General features: G+C 48.4%; 1 long non-coding RNA gene and 1 other non-coding gene across 2 annotated transcripts in view; one reads left to right on the forward strand and one right to left on the reverse strand.

Moving 5' to 3' along the window:
* Positions 1-22,614, forward strand: part of LOC129496129 (uncharacterized) — a 51,990-nt gene that overhangs the window by 2,082 nt on the left and 27,294 nt on the right. The gene's annotated exons all lie outside the window — the stretch shown is intronic.
* On the reverse strand, positions 3,044-3,149 carry LOC129496525 (U6 spliceosomal RNA). Its single transcript, XR_008661800.1, has one exon. It is a non-coding gene; the product is annotated as a U6 spliceosomal RNA (small nuclear RNA).

A 22,614-nucleotide genomic window follows, 5' to 3' on the forward strand; every position in this document is an offset into this window, starting at 1 on the left:
ATTGTCTGGACCAACCTGTTCTTTAATGACTGGGAAGCAGAGGCCTGCAGAGGGTGTGTGACTGGCTTAGGGTGTTCTGGGGATGGCCACGTGTGTGCAGGACAATACGCCCTTTTTTTTCCCCCCATATGTGACCTGTGTGATCTGGGTAAGCTTATGAGGCCCTGTGCTCAGGGGTTTGGAATTTTTATGTAAGAGCAGATATCTGCTAGATGACTTCATTTTGTTCTTGAAGAAAACCTTAGGTAACATGTATGGTAGGGTTGGTGATGCCCATTTTAAAGATGAAGAGATGGAGGCTTAGAGAAGTTAATGTTTGGCCAGGTAGAGTTGGTTGAGTTGGAAATTAAACCACATTGAGAACTATGTCTTCTTTGTTTTCATATCTTCAGGCTCACAGCCAGTGCTGAAGAGGTGGAGTGTGGTGTGATTCAAGCTGTATTTTCACACCATGAATGTCTAGAGAGCAGAGGATGGATGGGAAGCGGTTGAGGCAGGAGTTCTGGTTGTAAGAGAATAAGTGTCTGGTAAAGATGGAGGTTCCAGGGATCGTGGAGACAAGGTGTTTGCAAAATAGATGTTTTCAAGTTCCCACAAAATGTCATGCAGTATCTAGAGTGCATTTAGATGAGTTGGGAGATTATGGTCTCATTTTTTCTGAGTCTCCTGCCTGGAATTCCTCTTCTGGAAATAGAGTTTGTAATACTATCCTCCTAATGATTGCTAAAGTTCCAAGGAGATACAAATGCTTAAAAAGGACACTGTGTTCAATCTTAAAAATATGAAGAGTAATGTAACTAATACTAATACACTATCTAGAATTTTAACAAATGTTGATGTTTTGCTAAACGGGCTTTGGATTTTTTGTTTGTTTTGGAAACAAAATCTTTGACAGTTATATTGACTCTCCATTGTGCCCTTCTCCAAATCTGTTTTTCTCACTTCCTGCCTGAGGCCACACTCTCTGGAATTGGATGCATCCTTTCTGTACTTCTTCTGCTACACACGTGAACATATCCATAAATGGTAAATGCTTTTGCTCTGTGTTTTAAACCTGTATATACCTGGCATCATGCTGTGTCATACTACAACGTGGATATTCTAATAGATAAATTTAATCCATTTAACTTTATTGTGATTCTTGTTTTATTTTATTTTATTTAAATTCAATTTGCCAATATACAGTATAACACTCAGTGCTTTTTTCTTTATTGTGATTCTTTATGGACTTTTTTTTTACATATATGCATTTTCTTGATCACTCTATTTTGTCCTTTCATTTGCCTTCTATAGTAGTAGGTGGCATATTCTAGCCTGCATATCAAACCTGGCCTGCCACCTGTTTTTGTAAGTAAAGCTTTATTGGAACATAGTTATGCTCATCGATTTATATATGGTCCATGGCTGCTTTTGCATCACAGTGGCAGAGTTGAATAGTTTTGACAGGAACTATATAGCTGTCAAAGCTGAAAATTTTTACTACCTGGCCCTTTACAGAGAAATGCCTAGCCCTGTCTGTAGGGTTGCTTTTAGTTTCTGTAAGTACAGGTTTGGAAGAAATACATTCTACATTAATAATTTTAGCAGTTGTCCTTAAAATTTTAAGGTGAATATTTAGTGAAATCCAGCTCTCTGCATCCTCTGCCCTAATTACTGTGACCTTAGAGTCCTTTAAATTCTGAACTCTTTCAAGAATATTAATGTTGTTTAATATTTTAATTCTACCCCATTTTTACTCCTCCTTTAGTCATTCTTACTTCCTTTCAGTTGACATTTATTTGGATTTCCAATGACTTACCAATTTGTAGACTCATATTACCTCGTACTCCCTTACTTCTTTCTGACTCTGTTTTCTTGTCGTGGCACTTTTCTTTAGTTAAAAATCTGTGGGTGGATAAAGAAGATGTGGTTTATGTATACAATGGAATATTACTCAGCCATTAGAAATGACAAATACCCACCATTTGCTTCAACGTGGATGGGACTGGAGGGTATTATGCTGAGTTAAATAAGTCAATCGGAGAAGGACAAACATTATATGTTCTCATTCATTTGGGGAATATAAATAATAGTGAAAGGAAATAGAAGGGAAGGGAGAAGAAATGGGTAGGAAATATCAGAAAGGGAGACAGAACATGGAAGACTCCTAATTCTGGGAAACGAACTAGGGGTGGTGGAAGGGGAGGAGGGCGGGGGGTGGGGGTGACTGGGTGGCAGGCACTGAGGGGGGCACTTGACGGCATGAGCACTGGGTGTTATTCTGTATGTTGGCAAATTGAACACCAATAAAAAATAAATTTATTATTAAAAAAAAAGAAAAAAATCTGTGGGTGATGTGTCTGTCCTTCTCCATGTGTATCTGAATATGTCCTTTACAGCTCTCACGTGAATGGTGGGCTTATTTTCTGTAAGTCTAAAAGATTGTATCATTGTCCTCTGGAATTGAAAAAGAATGGTGGGAGGTCTGCTATCACTCAGTCCTTCGTCTTTTCTCTCTACTAGTTTTCAAGCCTTCCTCCTTTGTCTTTGATGTTTGATAGGCCCATTACACTTTATTTCTATTGTTTTGAGTCAATATGAGGACTTCTGTTTTTTTTTTTAATTCTGCAAAACTGTCAGCTGTCAGCTCTCTAAACGTTGTCTCTCTTCTACATTCTTTTTTTTTAAGATTTTATTTTATTTATTTTTAGAGAGAGAGAGAGAGAGAGAGCAAGAGTGAGCAAGTAGGAGGAGGAGCAGAGAGGATGGGAGAGAGAGGGGAAAGAAAGAGTCTCAAGCAGACTCTGTGCCCAGTGCAGAGCCTGATCTCAAGACCCTGAGACCATGACCTGAGCCAAAACCAAGAGTCAAATGCTTAACCAACTGAGCCACCCAGGAGTCCCTCCCACATTCTTTATTGTTTTTCTTTCTATCACTTGTATTAGATATTGTAGGTAAAACTGTATGGAATTCCTGATAGTCAATCACTTGAAACCTATGAAGAGAGTACAACTTAACATATTGGAGCTCCTCTTTTCTCTTTCTCTCTCTTTCTTTCTTTTTATAAAATATGAAACACCTCATGAATTTGCATGTCATCTTTGTGTAGGGCCATGTTAATCTTCTCTGTATCATTCCAATTTTAGACTATGTGCTGCCGAAGTGAGCATAGGAGCATCTCTTTTTATTATGATCTCAAATTATTGTGTCATATTATCCACATAAGTTATTTATTTCTTTCTGCCTTCTGTGTGATTTCCAAATGTCTATTTTAGAGTTCAACATTTTTGCTTCAATGTATCTATTCTTCTACTTAACTATTTAACTTTTCTACCTTAATGATTACATTTTTCATTTTTAGAATCTCCGTTTAGTTCTTTTCAGATGTGCCTTTGCTTTTACATTCCATCTTGGTTTTGTATGTATTTTTTCCTACTTCTCTTCAAAGATTTTACATATGCTTAATGTTTCTTTTAATTTTTACTTTTATTTCTTTTATTTCTAGTTCTTAAGGTGAATTTCTCTCATTTGTTCTGTCTTTTGATTATTACTAGACCTCAGGGTGGGTTTTTTTTTTTTTGCTCCTGTGGATTGTAATTTTCTGTTGTGAGTTCATTTTTAATGGGGGCAGATTTCATAGAAGCCTTGTTCTCTTGAATTTTGGAGGGATCCCTTAGGAGGAATCACATAAGAAGCTACTCAGAATCCTGTGAGTTTTGTCAGTTCTGGACAAATTTTATAACGTTTCAGCTTGGAGTTTCATGGGCAGGACATGCTTCATGGTTCCTGGCTTTCTGAAAGGACTCAGAGGCACGTAAGCCTGAAGTCTTGTTCTTCCCTTGGACTCCAGCTCCTATATAACCAGTTCCAATATCTTGTAAGACATTTTTCTTCAGCTTTCAGGAACTGCTCTGGTTTGGGTTTTATCTTCATCTTGACCTCCTGGAGATTTTCCCTTCCCTACTTTTGAAATCGATTTTGTATTTAAATAGTTTACTGTTACATCGTATCCAACATTTTTATTTGTTTGAACTGGGGGTGGGTGGGGTGGATAGGTGTCTTTCCCTGTCTGTTCAGCCTACCATACTGACTGGATGTCTGAGGCTCATGAGCTGTTATTCTCACGGATATTTTTATTATCGTGAAAGAAATGTCTAAGTTTTCATAGATAAGGTATGAGGTGCCTAATTTCCATTCCTAAAGGAGGAATTTTAAAAATACCTTGCCTCTATTGAACTTATTCTCAGTCTCTGCCTCCCAACACCCTCACAGAAATGATGCGTAGCAATCAGTCACCCATGCAATCTTCATCTGTCCAAATCCAACAGGCAGTTCTCTGTTCTCCTCTTGCTCACTTGGCCACCTGGCCTTTCCCCTCTTCCCCAAATTCTTTCCCTTCAGTGCTTCCAGGACACTGCACTCTCCTGGTTTCTTCCCATATTACTGGCCACCATTCCCACACTCCTTGATCTAGCTTCGAAAGGTGAAGCTTCTTTTCTCTAGATACTATCAAATTTCATGGCTCCAGTGGGTGTTATTCTGTATGTTGGCACTGGGTGTTATTCTATATGTTGGCAAATTGAACACCAATAAAAAATAAATTTATAAAAAAAATTTCATGGCTCCACCTCCAAGATATATCCCCAAATTAATATGCTTCTCTTATCTCCATTGTGGCTATGATAGTCCATTATCTTTGGCTAGACTGAGAAAAGTATCTTAACTGGTCTTGTTTTCCTGCGTATCTTACTGTGATTTTGTCCCCGTTGAGCAGTCAGGATGCAAATAAGTCCTGCAGTTTCACTACTTAAAACCCACAGGTGGCTTCCCATTGAGCTTAGAATAAAGCCCAATATAACCTCTTGTCATGACCTTCAAGGCATCCCCTAATCTGGCTGTTGTATTCCCTTGTAGCCTCTCCTCTTCTACTCCCTGCTAGCTCACATGTTCTATCCTGACCATCCCATTCTGCCCCAGGGCCTTTGCACTTGCTGATCCTTTCATCTGAAACACTTGCCCCAGCCATCTTTCCATGGGTATCTCTTTAATACCACTCAGCCTCAGTTCAAGTCCCAACTCCTCAGAGAGGCCTTCATCTGTTACCTTCGCTGAAGTTGCCCAGCCCCTCCCCTTTCACTCTCTACTGCACTAACCTCTGCTCTTTAAGCTTTCAATATCCAGTATGATCTCATTTATGTCTTTATTCATTTATGGTCTCATCCCAACAAAAATGTGAGCTATACCAGGACAGGGTCTGAGTCTGCCTTGTTTACTGTTGATTTTCCAATATTGAGAACAATGCCTGGCACTTAGTAGGTATTGAACAATTATTTTTTTTAAGGAATGGGTGAATGTACTTTGTGCTTTACGTAAATCATCTCCCTCAAGTTTTTCAACAACCCTAAGGTAAGACTTACTGTGCCCATTGTAGAGATGAGGAGAGAGGATCCTCTGAGATTCCTAAGATTCTTAGAGTTCTAAAGCCAGGAATGAACAGAGCTAGGCATTAAGTTTTCCTGGCTGGATCCAAAGTCCATGCTCATTCCCTTGTATCAAATTGCCTCTTGTGGGCAGATTTGGGATTTGGGTGCAGAGGTCAAAACACAAACAGTTGTTGAGTCAGGATGTCCCTTTTGTCTGAGAACAAAACCTTTTATTTAAGCCAGTGAAGAACATCCAAGTCCCCGAAGTCCCAGCACCGGATGGCATGCTTCCTTGAAAATGCCCACACAATGGTCGGCATTATGCAGAGGCATTTTTTTAATCAACTCTGTTTTGGAGTCTTTCGAACCATAAAAAGACCAGTGTGAAACCACAAAACTTCTATGTTTCTTGCACTCTTAAAACTAAAGAAGAAGGAAAAAAAAGGGGAGGCGGGATTATTTGAACCATATTTTGCAAACGCTAGCTTCTCTCCCAGTCTGAGGCGGCTAGTGCCAAGTTGCAACTCGCCGCACATTTTTATGGGTCGAGTTATTAACTTTTGCAAGCAGCTGCCTACAGTGGAATTATTGACAGGGCCTAGGTCTCTGGGCAAAAGTAGGCATTGCTGCAATACCCACCAAATGCAGAGCTGCAGAGCTCTCCACTCTGGCTCTAGAGATTGAAAATGTCCTTTGGCCACACATGCTTCCTGGCACTGCAGAAAATTCCCTTGTTCTTTCATTCACTCAAGAGTTGGAAGTTCTAGGAGTTGACACTAGCAATGTGTTGGGCCACAAGGTAGGCCCAGACAAAAGGAGCGTGCGTCTTGGGGCCTATGTTACCCAGAAATAGTATGGAGTCAGGCAAAGAGCTGTTCAGTTTGATGGAATAGAATTTGTACCCTGGCTTCCTGGACAGACACTCTCTGGGTGACTGTGGGTCAGTGACTTGACCTGGCCCATTCCCAGTTTCATCTGTATAATGGGCCTCCTTGCCTTGTAGGCTGGGCATGAGGATTCAGTGAGGCATTGCATGGGAGAGAACAAAGCAAGAGTTTGTGAGACCTCTGTGTGAACCCAGCTGCCTAATCTTAGATCAGATTAGACTAAATATCTCTTAGACTTGGTTTCCCCATTTCACTGGGTTATGCAGAGGGTTAAGTGAGAGAATGAGTATGAAGCTCTTGGCACAGAGCCTGGTTCATCATTCTCAATAAATGTATCCCATTTTTGTCTTCTTTCTAATAACCTATTCCTAGGATAGTGGATGATACCGAGCAGGTCCAAAACGAGAATCATCGATATTATGAATGTGTTCTTAGGCTGTTTGGCTAACTTAAGGAATTCTGGGTTGGTAATCATAATGAAGTTGTGTGTGCATGTGTGTGTGTGTGTGTGTGTTTCACTTAAACCTAGAAAAATTGGAAAAAAGAAGAAAATCCTTTGTTCAGTGGAGAACATGTTTCAAAGAAAAAGTCATCAGCCAAGAATATTCCGAACCTTTTGTTATGTTTCGAAGAGATGATTATTTTGTAGGCTCTGAGGCACTTAAACTCTGTCCAGAAATTCCTTTGGTAAATAATAATAATAGAAAATATCCTTTGGAAATAATAGAGGGGATTTAGCAAATGCCTTTCTTTCACGGATCTCAAAGGCTTTCACGTAATTTTAGGGCTTTAGCGATTTTCTTAAAAGGGTTCGACTTTCTTTCCTTTATCAGCCAGAGTTATGTTTACAGGAACTGTAGAACTTTAGAGCTGGAACAGGTCCTAAGAGTGATTCTGTCCAGCCTGTCTGCTATACCAGTAGGAGAAACTGAGGCCCAGAGAGGTAACGATCAGCTGCTAGAGCTGGAGTGTAGGACCCCTGGAACCAGCTCAGTGCTCTAACTGCAGGCTTCCTCATGCCTATGGCTTCCACATTCTCAGAAAGGCATTTGAAGGCTGATGCCATACTGATGTTTGGCACGTGTTTGCTCTTTTCACCTTTGGGCATTTACCTGTGCATGTTTGACCAGGAAGGGCAGGTGAGCAACAAGGGCATGGGCTTCTCCGCGGGGCTCTTGTCCTGGAGTGCGAGTGCCCAGGCAGGCAGGGGACCATCCCTGGCTTTGGAGTCAGGTTGGCAGCTCAAATGCTAGCTGTGGTCTTGGGTGGTTCACCTAAGTGCTCTTTGCCTTGCCTTTAGTAGTTAATAGTTACTTGGGTAGGTTTTTGGGTTAGAGTCAGGAGCCTGTGTGCCACGTTCATCCATCCCTAGAGGGTGGACTGTCATTATCCGCACCCATGTCAGATTTGTCTCCCCAACTTAAGGTACATCATTTTATATCTTCCTGTTTTTGACTCATTTCCTCATGGAGTCTTCATTCCGTCATTCAACAGACATCCTAAACCCAGTGGCCTGCTCGTTTTTTTGTCCTGTGTCATGCGTAGTAGTCAAAATGAAACATGGATCCTGCCATTATGGACTGTTCTCAGGAAAACCAGAGCAGCCGATCAGTAGCACCCGCGCAGAGCTGTGTAACCGTCAGGGCGAGGCAGGTATATGCTGCGGTAACAAACACCCCCCACACGCCGTGGCTAAGATACAACAAAGCTGGACCTTGGGTCTTGCTACACATCTAACATTGGTCAGCAGGAAGGCTCCATGTGTCACAGCTCCTCAGAAGTGTGGACTGATGCAGAATTGCCTTCACATGGGCCTTTGTGATCACGGAAGCAGCACGAAAGGGGAGACTGGCGAGTCACACCAGACACTTAGAGCTTCCACTAGAAATGACACACGTTGTTTCTACTCATATTTCGTTGGCCAAAGCCAGTCATATGGGTACACCTGACTTCAAAGGGGTGAGGTGCTGCCTTCTATCACATGCCTGGAAAGGGAACTGGCAAATCTGTGTGCCTTGCTTTGCGCATCCGTAAAAGCAGGAAGCCGGGCACCATGCATCCCGAGGCAGTGCTCGGTCCTGTCTCCTGTGTAACAGGAGCAGGAATCACTCATGTTCACCTTCAGAGAGTTGGCGGGGAAGTGGGTGTAGCCAGTGCTTAGAACTAATTTAGATTTCTGATTTCCAGAGAGATGCCTTTATTTTGGGCCTCCTTTCCCTTCTGCTCTTAAATTCTGGCAGAAGTATTTTCAAGGTTATGGTTATTACATCAATTATTTTTCTAATTTCTTTTTTGAGTGAAATCCATTTTTGCAGAGCGAAGAAGGAGTGGTGTGAAAGGGGTTTAGTAAGGGGAGGGAAGCCATAATTTTGGCAGGAGAATCGTGACACTTTCAAAGTGAGTAATTATGGATGGGGTGAGCTTGAAACCAACTTTCACAGCAAATTCCCCTGCTGTTTCCAATTGGTTTTGTTGGTTAGCTTTAAATCTTGCCCTGGCTTTTTCCACTGCTGCTGGAAATCCTCGCCCCACGGCTGTCGGCCCCTCGGGTTGGCGGCCACATTTCCAGCGCTGGTGAAGGCATGGGAGTCGTCTTGAAATATGAACTTGGAGATTGGTTTCTGTGCAAATCTCAGGCCACCATCTGCGGGTGTGCCAGGGACCCCCTTGAAGGCCTTATGACATAACTGAATTCCAAATGATAGAAACATATCTTAGTTTAGGGGGACCCGTTGCTCTGGGCGTTGAGTCGGCACTCTGTAGAGCCACCAGTGATCATCGCCTGTCCACCTCGTTACCCCATGTGGTCCCTGGAGTGTCCCTTGCCTTCCCATGATGGTCCTCTCCTAGCTGCTTGTGGATCAGCAGGGAGGCCCAGGGGCATCTTCCCAGGCCCCTGAGAGCTATTTGTGGTCACATCCCTGCTCGCAGGGCCCTGTTGATAGGGGCTTGCCATCTCCCGTGCTCTTTTGGAAGCAAGGCAGAGGTCCACTCTGCCCTCAGACTGACTAGACTCCACCTCCACGTTGCAGCCCAGACTCGGCTCTCTTCTCCATCAAAATTGCCAGTACCCAACTCTCTGACTTCATGTTTGACTCAAGGAGTTGTTTCCTGCTATTTATTCGCCTTTAATCTCCAATGATGAGGACCTGGGGCACAGATAAAGGCCAAGCAGCCCCGGTTGGGATTAGCATCACCCCTCCAGCTTGGGGGCTGGAGCTGGGGACCCTTGGATGGCCATCCTCCCACACACTGGAGGCCTGGCTCTGACAGGGCCTCCTCCCTCAGCCTGGGGCCCACAGGCTGCCTCCATTGGATGCTCCTGATCTTCAAGGCTGAAGTCAGACTCCATGCCCCTCTGCAACTTTCCTTGGCATCCCTGCCTCACCATGCTTCGGTGTTCCCATTTCAGAGCTTTTCACTGTGTTTGAGTCTGCTTGTTGAGCCAGGACAGGGCCATCTTCCTCCATCCATCAGGGTTGGGCGGGAGGAGCAGAACCACTTGAGAGCGTGTGGTCTGCTGTAGGGACCTGGTCTCCCACAACTGTGGGAGCTGTGCAAGCAGTCCCTGTGCATCTGTTGGCTTTACTTCCGACGCTGGAGCTTCCAGTGTGCAGAGCAGAGGGTTGGGAAGGGAAGAGGGACGTGAAGTGGGAAGTGGGGACGTCAAGAGTCAGTTGGAATCACACATAGTGCTGCAACCTGTAGGAACGGACAGTAGCCTGAGCAGTTTTTCTGCCTCCAACACTGATCATGTTCTCCAGGCTGTCCTGCCTGAAGGAGCTGCAGGCCCTCACGGAGAAGCGAAACACACGGCAGCCCGGGGCTGGAGAGCTGCAGGAGCATGTGGGGGATGATGGGGCAATTGCAGCCTCACCTCACGCGGAGGTGTGTGAGCTACAGAAGTGCTCACCTGGGAGGCTGAGCTTGAAGACAAGAGTGGCTGCCACTTTACCGCCCCCCCCCCCAAGCGTCCTGTGAGGATGTGTCTGTGGCCCCTTCTAACTGGAAGGCTTCAGGGAGTGGACTCTGGGAAGCATAGCCCCGCCTCACCAATCTGATCATCACAGAGTCACCCCACTCGTCCAGTAAACTTGAACACTCAGAGAGAGGGATTGTAGTTGAGCAAATTTCATTCATTGGGCAACTTTTTGCTGGGCACCTACGATGTGCCAGGGCCAGTGCCAGGTGTTGGCAACACAGAGATGGTTGGAAGCCGGTCTCTGTCCTACGCACCTGCACGGTGAGAGGGACAGGCTCAGGACCAGGGAGAGGTTACCGTAGAGATTATGTGGGGCTGTGGCCCTGCAGAGGGTGCACAGAGCCAGCCTGGGGAGCAGTGGGAGCCCAGCAGAGGCTTCCTGGAGGTGGCACTGCCTGAAGGATGGAGGGGTCAGCCAGGTGGAGGAGGAGGGGGGTTCCAGAGATAACATGTGCCAAAGCCCTGAGGTATGAAGACAAGCACACATTGCTGGAGCATGAGCCACCTTGTCCTGCCAGAGCATGGAGGGGTGAAGCTCTGGACGAGTGAGGTGCGGGCTGGGAAGGCCAGGATGGGCCGAGGTTGGCGGAGTCCTAGGTTCTCGGCTAAGGAACTGGGCTGAAGTGGTACGGGGTGCCACGTGGGCTTTGGGAGGTGCTCTGACGTGGGTGGGAGGGGAGGGAGTGCAGGCTGGCCGGCCAGTCCTGGGTCCTGGTGAGCCATGACAGAGACCTCTCTGTCCAGTGAGGTGTAATGGGACTGAATTGTGTCACCTTCCTTCACGGTGTTGGTGGAAATGAAACACACACACACACACACACACACACACACACGTGCGTGACCAACACCCCAGTCTTGTTTAGACAGAGGTCAGTTTACACCAAGAGTAGACTTTATTTTTCTCACTCTGAGCTCCCAAGCCCGGGGGCCTCCTGACACCGAGCTGGTTGGGGCTGGTTTCCATGCCCCCTGCTGCTGGGGAGGGAGGTCCCCAGACACCCTGTGGGCGCCCCCTCTGCGTGGCTCGGGAAGGCTGATGAGGCCTTGCAGGGTGAGGAGAATCCCGCAGGCCACGTCGCCTGTGTCCCTGGCGTCCTGGCTGGGGGCTCCAGCCACAGGGCGGTGGGGGGGGCAGAGGCGAGGCCCTGCCAGCGCTGGCCTTCCACATAATGCGTTGCAGCCATAATAGAATTCTCCTTAAATTTCAAACAGAAATGTTCATCTGCAGTGTTTTGGGAAGGGTATTATTACGGAGCTTCTAATTCCCGCTGCCGCTAAGTACGCATTAATAACCAGGGGAAGCGTGGAGAAGGTGCTCCAGCCAACGGCGCTTGACATTTAGTGGATGAATTAAAGTTTACAGAGAAACGGGTCTTTAACTAGTAATATTAGTGGGCTTTGTTCTTGGCTTTTCTTTCCCAGTGACTTCGTTTTGGCCACGTTTCTCTCTCCCTCCCTCCCCTGCTTCCCCCTTGGTGGCTGAGCCTGTGAGTGATGTGCCGTGTCACCCTGGCCCTGGCCCTGGCTCCCTGGCCCTGTCTGCACAGCCCAGGTCATGCTCCTTCTTGCTGGAGGCTGGGTGGGGGAGGAGCTCCAGGATCAGCTCCAGGATGAGCTCCCGGGAATCCCGGGGGACCTGGAGGTGAGTGACAGTGGTGCCAAGCCCCCTCCGTCCTGCCTACAGCTCTGCTCCTCCCTCCTCACCTCCTGAGAACACACTGTCTCCTCTCCCAAGGACCTGCCCTGTTTGTTACTGGACCAGCAGAATCAGGAGCTGATGGTGTGAAATAGAGCCAGTGATGCAAAAAGCGGCCTCCACAGGCTCGGGCCCTCAGCAGGGGATCTGTTGTAAATGCAGGTTCCTTCCTCCTGTCTGTCGTCTCTTGGGTCAGGGCTTGGGAGCTGGCCCCGGGGACGGGATGAGCCCTGGACAGCGGGTGTGGGGTGTGCATCTGGGCTCCACTCACGTACTACCCATCTGTGAAATGAACTGGGTTCACATTCTACAAGTCCCCTCGAGGGTCTCCATTCGAGGGTCCTGTCTGGGCAGCGAAGGAGGGAGGAAGAGGGGGAGGGAGAGACAGTGGCCATCAGATCAACAGCGGGCATTCTGGGTGCTGAGGGCACTATTTTGCATCCACCCCTCTCCTGGTCTTGGCCCAGCCTCCTCCCGCTCCTCACCCCACACCTTTCAAGGGTGGATGGGGCTCGTGGTGCCAGCCCTGCAGTGTCAATCATCCCGGGTCATCAGGGAGGGCACAGCCCCTCCAGATCATCACATTGGGACTGTAGATGAGTCAAGGAGGGTGGGAGGTGGTGGCAAGCCCGGCAAACACTGTGAGTCCAGCTGTGAAGGCCAGAAGCTTCAAAGAGGGTGGAAGTGGCTGGAGGGACCAGGGAGGGCAGGGTGGACAGGCGCAGGTGCTTTGCACTCATGATGGCCTCTTCTCTAGGCTTGGGCTTGGAGGACGAGCAGAGGTGACTGTCACCTCTGGACTGGGCTGCTCATAGCAGCTGTGTCCTCTCTTCATGCTCTGGCCCCTCGTTCACTGGGGCGACACAGACCCCAGTGGAAACTCTGAGGCCCAAGGGGGTGGTCCACTTGTCGGAAGGAACCTGGGTCCCCAGAAAGCTGCCTGGAGGCAGGCCAGCCCTCCAGTAACCTCCCTTCCTCTGCGGTGAACTGGGAGGTGAGTCAGAAATAAACCTTGGCTGTGTTAAACCACTTAGGTTTTCAGATTGTCTGTTAAAGCAGCTAGCACAACCCCACACAGGGAGAGGGAAGAGCCCGTGGGTGGAAGCTGGCAAGGATTAATTCTGAGGGTCTGTTTCTGTACCAAATAGAATTTTCTTCTGGTTGCAAGTGACAGAAGCCCTATTCAAAACGGCTTAAGAAGAAAGTGGAATTCATTAGAGCGTGGTGGATAAATCAAGCCGGCCTCAGGTATGGCTAGATCTAGGTGCTCGACATAGTGGTGTCTCTCTTTCTCTCCTGCTTTTCTTTATGTTGACTTTGTGTTCTACAAGGTGGCAAGGATGGTCAATAGCAGCTCTGAACCTAGCAGCTCCTTTATCTTTGAGGAAAGAGATGGCGTTTACCCCAGTTAATTTAGAAAAAGGCCTGGAGTTCACTCTGATTGACCCATTTGGGTTAGACATGTATCCTGGGGTTGGCAGTAGGGGCTCCACTCCTCTGACTGGCCAGGCCTGGATCACGTGCCCATCCTTGGAGGTGGGGGTGGGCCAGTCTTGAGTATGGCGTCTGCATGGGCAAGATGCTCTGGCCCCTAGAGATGCTGATTTCTGCAGCATCAGAGTGACCTGTCCGCCTGTCAGCCTGAAGGGCACCCATCAGGGAGCCCGGACAACTGTTGTGTTTTTAATTTTTTTTAGACCATTTTTTTTATTGTGGTGAAATACATGTGACATAAAAATGATCAACCTCACCATTTTCCGGTGTCCAGCTGAGGGGCACTGAGCACGTTCATGCTGTGTAGGACCCTCACCTAAGTCCATCCCTCGAACGCCTGACACCTTTCAAACCGAACTTTGTCCCATCAAACGCTAACTCTCCGCCCCCTCCCCCAGCTCCTGGCAACCCCCATTCTTTCTGTCTCTATGATTTTGACCTCATATTGAGTGGAATCACACAGTATTTGTCTTTTGTGACTGGCTTATGTCACTCAGCACAGTGTCCTCAAGGTTCATCCACACTGGAGCAGGTGTCAGGCTCTCCCTCCTTTTCAAGGCTGAATAATATTCCATTGTATGGATGGACCACGGGCTGCTTATCCAGCTGTCCACGGATGGACACTGGGGTTGCTTCCACCCTTCGGCTCCTGTGAATAAGGCTGCTATGAACCTGGCTGGACAAATACCTATTCCGGACCCTGCTTTCAATTCTTTTGAGCATATACCCAGCTTTCAATTCTTTTGAGCATATACCCTAGTAAGTGGACTTACTAGGTTGCATGATAATTCTATTTTTAATTCTTTAAGGAACTGCCATACTGTGGGAAGCATTTTTAAAAGCTCCTGGCCCCAACAGCAAGGGTTTATAAAGCAGAGAAGGAAAAAAAAAAAAAAAAAAAAAGAAAGAAAGAAACCCAGATAAGGGAAAAGAAGAAAAAGCCCTACCTTCAGAGGCTGAAATGGCAGCCCTGGCGGGAGAAGGAATTTATTTTGACTAGCAGACCAAGCAAGCATAATCCAGGTGCCGGGCAGGAGGCGGAGTGGGGCGGCCAGGAGGAGCTCCGAGCCTCACGCCCGGATGCCTAGCCGGCTAGCAGCGCGGGCAGCGGCTTCATGTTGATGGCAAATTGTCACTTTGGCAGAATTCAGGAGCAGAGCACTACTTACATCATTAGGAGGCAATCTATAATTAAGTCACTCAAGGATGTGTGAAGGGTAGGAATCTTTCAGGGACAGCTAGAGCATCTCACCTCACCTTCCCGGGAGGAGGTGGGGACCTCACTCCAGCCAGCAGCTGACGCGTAATCAGTGGCATTGTTGGTGTTCCAAGCCGCCTCCTCCAGGAAGCCTCTGGACTGCCAGCTGGACGTGAGCCGTGGCCCCTGGCCTGTGCGCCCAGAGCCCCAGAGGAGGGCCAATCCAGGAGCTCGGCAGGCTCACTTTCATTCCTGGCTGCGGGGACCTTGGATGCCAGGGTCGGGGCCCAAGCAGAGTGGCCCAAGCCCCCTTGAGAGGTTAAGCAGCTTTTAAAACGTCAGCTGGGAAGGGAAAAGGCTGTGGCACTTTCTGACCACGGGGCTGCCGACAGCCCGGTTTCCCAAGCCATGGGCGGGATTGGCGTCGGCTGGTCCCCTCTGGAATGTCTGGGCTGCAGCCGGGGCTTGCTCTAAATGAGAAACAGGCTGGCAGGCCGCGGCCAGCTCCTCGTGCGGTCTGGGCAGGGCCGCTTGGCACGGGCCGCCGCAGAGGACACACTGGCTGTGCCTGGCGGCCCTCCCACCAGCATGGGAGGCTTGGGGGGCCGGCCAGCCGGTTCAGGCCAGCGCCTGCAAGGAGGGAGGGCACCGCCCTGGAGGCAGCCGGAGCCGGTTCTCCTCCTGGCCCAGGCCCCCTGCATTCCCCCCCGCCCCCCATTCTGCAACCTTGGGAACGACGGGGTTCTCAGAGCTTCGGTTGAATAAGGGGGGGCAGTGACACCTCCCAGGACGGCGGTGCCTCTGCCTCACCGCATAGATCTGGGGTAACATGGTGATCCTTTGAATGTCTGGAAAGATCTAAAAGGTCAGCCTAACATCCTGATTTTACAGCTGTAGGAAAGAGGTTCAGAGAAGTTCGGGAACTTACTCAGGATCACACAGCAAGGTATGGGCCAATAGTCTTCTCTGAGCAAATGATTCTGCAGATCAGCACTTCTCTGCTGGAGTCCAGCCCACAAGAGTGTTTTCCAGTTCCTTCCCAGGCTTGCCTCTTTCCCTTTCGCTAACCACCCCCCTGAAAGCCAGGCAGCGAGGCGTTGGTCCCAGTGATCTCCCCATTTGCTCAGAGCTCCTGGCTCCGGCATGCTTTTGTGCACTTTTCCTGATCCTATGGGGTGAACGGTCAGGCATGACCCTGGGGCTCTCAGGGTTATCCCCGAAACTTGTGGGGGGCACCAAGCAAGCCTGCCCCAAAGGCTCCCCCGTTTCCCAAGTGGTGAGAAGTGGGGAGAAGCCTGGCAAGTGGGACTCTGCCTGTGGAAGGCCACTGCACTTTTATGAAAGACTCAGGATGCCGCAGTAAGCCTTCCAGGTTCTCTGTCCACCTGGAGTGAGAGCCTGATGCCTTCCATGACCCAGCAAAGGTCACCCCGGGAAGGAGGGAGAAGCTTGGCCTCCACCCAGGGCCGCCTGGGAACTCAGGCCATGCTGCTTCTGCTCAGCCGGGCTGCACATGGGCGGAGAAGACGGGCACAGCGTAACCGTCTGACCCTTTTCCTGTGGGAGAGAGGGCGTGGGCTTCGGGTCTGGGCCTGTCCCAGTGTGTGACCTTGGGCAGGCAACGTCGTCTCTCGAAGCTCTGTTCTTCCACCTGAAGGTGGGACTGACGACGCAGGAGCGTGAATGAAGGCGAGGAGGGACGGGGCCACCATGGGGAGACCCCAAGGTTCTGGTGTCTGGATGGGGTCCGTGGTCACGGGCAGGCTGGGGTCTGTGGCAAGGAGACCCCAAGACCAGACGCCAAAGGAGCTGGAACATCAGGAAAGAGGCCTGATTTTATCCTCTTCAGGGCAGGAGACTGAGGGTTAAGTGGGAGGGGACCTATCTCCTGGTGCCTTGGGAAGGCCACCCTGTTTGCCAGATTGGATGAGGGTGCCCCGGAGGGACCCAGGCAGGAGCAGGAGCAATGAGGGGCAAGAGGGCCCTTTCCTCCCTTGGGCGCCCCTGCCTTCCCTTTCTTTATGCAGTTGGCAGCATCTCTTTCCTGTCTCTGTTGGAAATGCTGGGTTTAGTTCCATAAAAGCAACAGAGCTGGAGCTTTTTTTGTGATTAAGGTGAAGAAGGAGGCATCCTTAAGGTTAGTGCAAGGGCAGAGCAAGCACCCCACCCCACTTCCTGTTTTGTGTTCCCTGGGAAGCCCCGGCCCCAACTGCTAATAGGGCCCTGGGTCAACTCCAGACTGGCCATCACCAAGGACAGTGGAGGCACCCCCTTCTTTGCTGCACAAACCACCCAGCACCCATAGCTCAGAGGGTTCACCTGCGTCCTGAGCCACGCACGGGCTCCTCACCACTGGCTGGACCCCATCCCCTCACAGTCCTTGCAGACTCCAACCCCACTGACACGCAGTGCCATACAAAGATGAAGGGCCCCTGGGAGTGGTTGAGGTAGAGACGTGTCAAGCTACTGGGGCGAGAAATCCCAGACCCAGGAGAGCAGGCTGCGATTCAAATGCTCCATAGTGATGCTACTCCAGGGATGAGCTCTCCTCTACATTACAAAAATATCCCAAAGCTCTCTTTTAAGTGACTATTTTTAATCATAACTTGGGACATCTCAAGAGCTATCTCCACCTTGCACCTGTGCTTGGGAGTGCTGTGGCTGAGAACCGTTAGTTACAAGTGTGGGTGACGTCTGTGAGCAGGGAGGGAAGAGGGGCTCAGATCTTTGGGGTGGCCCAGGATGAACTCCACGATACACCAGTGTCTCACCTTCCCAAATGGTAAAACTGCGACAAAAAAAACTGCAGTCGGAGGGACTGTGAATGGCCCCTTTGTCCTGGTGTTAAGGGGCGGCTTACAGACCTACTGCTTGTATATGCACTTCATGCTTTTGTTTAATTTTAGTGCTGGGTCAATATAGGTCTCTGTACGTGTGCATGAGACGATATGTGTAATTGTGTGTGCATTCGTGCGTGTGCATGTGTGTGCATAGGGGTGAAAGGCACCTCCTCATTTCCCAAATGCCTTGAAAGCCACACTTGGCGAACTGGTTCAGCCAGTCCTTGGGCCCGGGGAGGGAGCATCAGCTCAAGTGTCTGCCTGCCGGTGGCTCTTGCCGGGAGCCGGATACCAGAAAGGGTTAAGGGGCTTGACAGGCTGCTGCCCTGGGGGTTAGTGCCCCTCGGTGCCCAGGGAAAGATCGATAGGCCTTTAAAGTGATTTATAAAAATGGATGGGGAAGCAATGTCCTTTCCTCAACTCCGGTGAGTCAAATCAGCATCCTCCCCTCAGTATTGATTGTCCTGCTCTGTCTAAAAACACACATTAGCAGGGGCAGACCATAAAAACGAATCCTCCTCTTTCATCAAATGGAAGGTCATCTTCCCAGCTTCCCCGAGGGGAGTGATGTCATGAAACGTCTTGTTCGGAGAGAGAGATTTTTATTAGATCTGATGAGGCTGTTTGCACAAAAGCTAATTAGGGTGGCCAACGGGAGAGCGGCGCTCGGGTGAGTGTGTTAGGGGGGCTTTGGTGTACCAGACACGCTGGCAAAGATTCTCTGGGTTATGCAACTTAAACATGGAAAACCTTCATTCGGAAGTTTTACCTACAGCTGACCTAACTGACCAATCTCTGAGTTTTTAAGGAGCATTGAGCTAGTGCCACACAGATAGAAGTTGGCAAAAACTCAGCTAACACCAGCAATAATGATGTCTTCTGTCCCCGTCTGCTCCCTCCTAGGGCTCCTTGTATGCTTGATACTTTCACGTGGTGGGCCCCACCTGGCGGAGTGGGGCTGGTGTGAGCGTTACATGATAGAATGCAAGGTTTCTCACACTGTGTCACAGATTACAACTTTTGCCCTATGTGTGCACTTGCTTTACTACTATTTATTTAATATTTTCATGTAAATCAGTTCACTTTTTTTTCTCCATAAACTTGTTTAAAATGGAAACATTGGACTATTATTATAAACGGGAAATTGGGATCATGTGCTAGAAATAGAAGACAGTAATCAAAACAAATATACACCTGCATGTGACATGATGGTCTATGTTAGAAAATCCCAGGGAACCTACAAAAAAAAAATGCTCCTAGTACGAATGAGTGAGCTCAGCAAAGTCGTAGGATACAAGATAAATATACAGAAAGACGATTTGGTTTCTGCATACTGGCAACTCGACACATGAAAGTCAAAATTTAAAAAAAAGTACTTTTTATAAACACTCAAAAAACACTCAGGTATAAATCTAAGAAAACTCTTAACAGAACTCAGATGCTAAAAACAAAATACTGATGGAAGCAACCAAAGAAAGCCATGTGAATGGAGAGACATGCTGTGTTCATGTTGGGACAGTCTGCATGATAAAGATAGGGGATCTCCCCAAGTTGACAAAGAGGTTTAATAGAATTTCTTTCGGAATTCCAGCATGATTTTTGTAGCTATTGGCACAATCATTCTAAAATTTATACGGAAAGGAGCTGGGATAGCGACGATAACCTTGAAAAAAAAAGAATAATAATAGTAGGAGAAGTCATTTTAACTGACTTCAAGACTTATTATATAGCTATGGTAATCAAAAGGAATGTAGACCAATAAGGTTGATGAGGAGCGTGCGGAAACCACTTGCAGGCTCGCTGCACATCATTGCCTTGTCTGGGACTTGTATTACGCAGACGGGTGGACACTCTCCCTGCCCTCAAGGGGCTCCAGGCTGGTGGGGAGACAAGCTGAATGCAGAGAGTGTGTGTGGGACAAGGTGGGAGAAAGGGCAGAGAGGACCCAGAGAATCTCATAGGGTCCTGTGCTGTGTTGAAAGCCCCCCACATCCTCCTTCTTTTCCCTCTGTTTCCTCATTGTTTTGCTTTTGATCAGCTATCTTTGGGAGTAAGTGCATTGAGGAGGAAGTGCTGTACGGTGCCAAAGCATTCATAATTTTCTGATTTTCAGCCATGAAAATTTATGAATGCCGTTTAACATGGCATGTGCAGTGGACTGCATATTCGTGTCCCTCAAATCCATATGGGGAAGCTCTAATCCCGAATCCTAGGAAGTAGGGTCTTTGGGAGGTGAACGAGATTAGTCTCCTTATGAAAGAGACCCCAGTGTGCTTCTTCATGCTCTCTGCCAGGTGAGGACACAGAAGAAGATGCTGCCTATGAACCAAGAAGTGGGTTCTTGCTAGATAGTGGATCTGCTGGCGCTTGGACCTTGGGCTTCCAGCCTCCAGAATGTTTAGAAATAAATGTTTGTTGGGACGCCTGGGTGGCTTAGTGGTTGAGCATCTGCCTTCAGCTCAGGTGTGATCCCAGGGTCCTGGGATTGAGTCCCCCATCAGGCTACCCGGAGGGAGCCTACTTCTCCTTCTGCCTGCCTATGTCTCTGCCTCTCTCTGTGTGTCTCTCATGGATAAATAAAATCTTAAAAAAAAAAAAGAGGTATCCCTGGGTGGTTAGTGGTTTAGTGCCGCCTTTGGCCCAGGGCGTGATCCTGGAGTCCGGGGATCGAGTCCCACATCGGGCTCCCTGCATGGAGCCTGCTTCTCCCTCTGCCTGTGTTTCTGCCTCTCTCTCTCTATCTGTCTCTCATGAATAAATAAGTAAAATATTAAAAAAAAGAAATAAAAGTTTGTTATTAAGCTCCCTAGTCTGTGGTGTTCTGTTATATCAGCCTGAATGGGCAATACAGCACCCCGATATCTAAGCTAGAAGTGACATTGAGCTGGAATGTGATGGATGGGCAGGTGCTTATAGGGCTAAATTCCTGTGGGAAACCAGGGGAAGCAGCAGGGCTGTGTAGAGGAGGAAGTCCAGCTGGGATGCAGGCGGACAGCACCTCAACCAACCCCACGGTGAGCCCAGATGGCCCATGTGGGGTGAAGTGGCCTGGTCTTCACACTGTATCTGTCATCTCTGGCTGGGGGCTACTCTGGGAAGCGCATGCTCTTGAATGAAGCTCTGAAGGGGGTGACAGCTGGGGGCTGTTGGCCGGGGCAACAAATCCTTTGTTTAAGCGGATCTGGGTGAGAGATGGTACAGCCATCCTCTTCTCTGGAAAGAGAGAGGTGGGTGGGCTTTTAAGACCTGTTTTAGAAGTGGAGAGGGCAGAACGTGGGATGGGAGGGATGTGTGGTGTGAGGGAGAGGCAGGTACCAGGAAAGACTCCTGGGTTTCTGCTGTGAGACTCTACGATGGAAGGTAGTGTCATATTTTGAGGCTGGTTCCAAATCATCTGCCTGAAAGATGATGTTTAGGATATAAAGCCTGCAACCTAAATGGTGGCCGATCTGTCATTCTTTTTACCATCTGGTTATTCGATTAAAATGTACCAGTGCGGGATGCCTGGGTGGCTCAGTGGTTTGTCGCCTGCCTTCCCGCCCAGAGTGTGATCTTGATGACCCGGGATCGAGTCCCACATCGGGCTCCCTGCGTGGAGCCTAGTTCTCCCTCTGCCTTTGTCTCTGCCTCTCTCTCTGTGTCTCTCATGAATAAATAAACAAAATCTTTAAAAAAGATTGCTTCTGTGTGTGAGGTACTATTTGGGGGTTCCAGCTATGCAAACATATGAGTTTCTGTCTTTAAGAACCTGGCATGCTCGTGAGGGAGGTGATAGCATGTTAAAGCACATAATTAAAGTCAGTTCAGAGAGCTCTGGGAAGTGTGGTCCAGGGGTGGGAGAGGCAGGCTCCATGGAGGGTCGACTATCGGGGGTGCTGGGCTGAAGACCCCCAAATAAGCAGGTGCTTCTAATTAGGGGCAGGGCAGGAAAGGGTGTCAGAGGCGGAGGGAGCAGTGTGTGCCAAGCCCAGACACCTGCAACAGCCTGGCCCGAGTGGTGTAGCTGGGGTCGCAGGACGAGTGGTGGGAAGGAGGGTCCCAAATAGGTACGAGAGGCCAGGCTCGTTTCTGGAAGCACGGAGAGAAAACATGCCTCTCTCAAGAACTGGTAAATCAGAAAGTGCTTCCAGAATTGCTCAGGTGAAGTGGACGCTGACCCGTTTCAGGACGGCGGGGCCTATGGCCAGGCCAGAGGCACTGCCCCTGCCCAGCGTGGGACATTCCTCCACGGGAGGCTCCCTGCATCCTCACAGATCACTCTACGGGGAAAGGCCGACGTGCACATGCTAATCCAGCCCCCTCTGGTTCTTTTCCACCAAAGCTTCAATATGCATCTGATCTCAGGATATTGGATTTTTCTTTGAGGAAAGAAATAAATGACTTATCTGGGGAATAAGCCCAGAGTTCCCTCCATGCATCACACATTCTCTATATTGGGCTAAAATAAGGTTTGCTGATTCTCATGTAAATCTCTAAAGCCTGGGTGTCATAATATGAGTATTTTATGTGCCAGGTGAGTTGGTTGCGTCCCCAGGAAAAAAAAAAAAAAAGAAAAAGGGTGAGGAAGAAAGATTAGTGATTGTATCCAAAGAGAAGGAGAACAGATTCAAACACTTTAAGTGCCTATAGCTTCTTGATGCAGTGGACAAGAAATACGATTCCCTCTGAAAAGCAGTCATTTTGGTTTATACTGGAATTGATCTTGAAGTCTGGCAGATATGTTCTTTTTGTAGTTCGTCTGTGCATTTCTTTTCTACCTCCTCTAAGCCTGACAAGGTGATGTTTCATAAAATCCTAGTGGTTTTTGCTTCTTTCCTGTGTGGTTTGTGCTGGACTGATGGGAGAACAAGACTCCCTGCCCGCTGCAAATATTCACCGTATCACTGATTGGTTTTCACCAAATGGGTCCTTCAGAGAAGCTTGTTCATGTCTTGAGGGGTTTGAGGAGTGAAAACCAAGGACAGCCCATAAGGATCTCGCTGGCATGGCTTGGCCAGGCTGGTAGGAGGGAAAAGAAGTGCCTTTTTCTGATTTGAAAACCCATAGGAGCATTTCAGGGTCTGGCAAGCGCAAAGCAAGATTCAAGGGGAGTTAAAGGGGTGATTTTCGCCTATG

Source organism: Nyctereutes procyonoides, unplaced genomic scaffold, assembly GCF_905146905.1.
Source record: "Nyctereutes procyonoides isolate TBG_1078 unplaced genomic scaffold, NYPRO_anot_genome, whole genome shotgun sequence".
NCBI classification, from domain to species: Eukaryota; Metazoa; Chordata; class Mammalia; order Carnivora; family Canidae; genus Nyctereutes; species Nyctereutes procyonoides.